Below are 537 nucleotides of genomic sequence, written 5' to 3' on the forward strand. Positions count from 1 at the left end.
TATATATATAATCATTATTTGACTCATATTTATTATTTATATTCTTTCTTTTTAGCATAGATTTTATGGATTGTGCTAAATAGTGTATTTTATTTGTAGGAATATTGAGATATAGTTGAAGAAATTTGAAGCTAAAATAAATAAAAGATGAAATTGAAAAAGGAATTCAAGCAGGCAGCTTAATGGAATAAATTTAATATAATAATGCATAATGAAAAGATTGACAAAATTCAAAGTGAGTTGAATTGCAAGCTGCTGCCACGTGGCAGATTTTGGAGGAGCAAAGAGTTGAGGCGACGAACTGTGGAATTGTTATTCCGCTTGGTTTTAGTTATCTGATTTGGTTTGGACTCAATTAGTTTATTTAGGGTTTTCCATATCTATAAATAGTCCAGAAAAATAATTTTTATTGGGAAGAAAATAGAGGGGGAATCTAGAGGAGGTACTTTGGAAGAGAAAGTAGTGAATAATTTTTAGGGTTCTTTTCTTCTTCTTGTTTTCTTAGAGATTAGTAGCTAGAGTCCTTGTTCTGGGGCT

Source organism: Solanum pennellii, chromosome 11 (assembly GCF_001406875.1).
Source record: "Solanum pennellii chromosome 11, SPENNV200".
NCBI classification, from domain to species: domain Eukaryota; kingdom Viridiplantae; phylum Streptophyta; class Magnoliopsida; order Solanales; family Solanaceae; genus Solanum; species Solanum pennellii.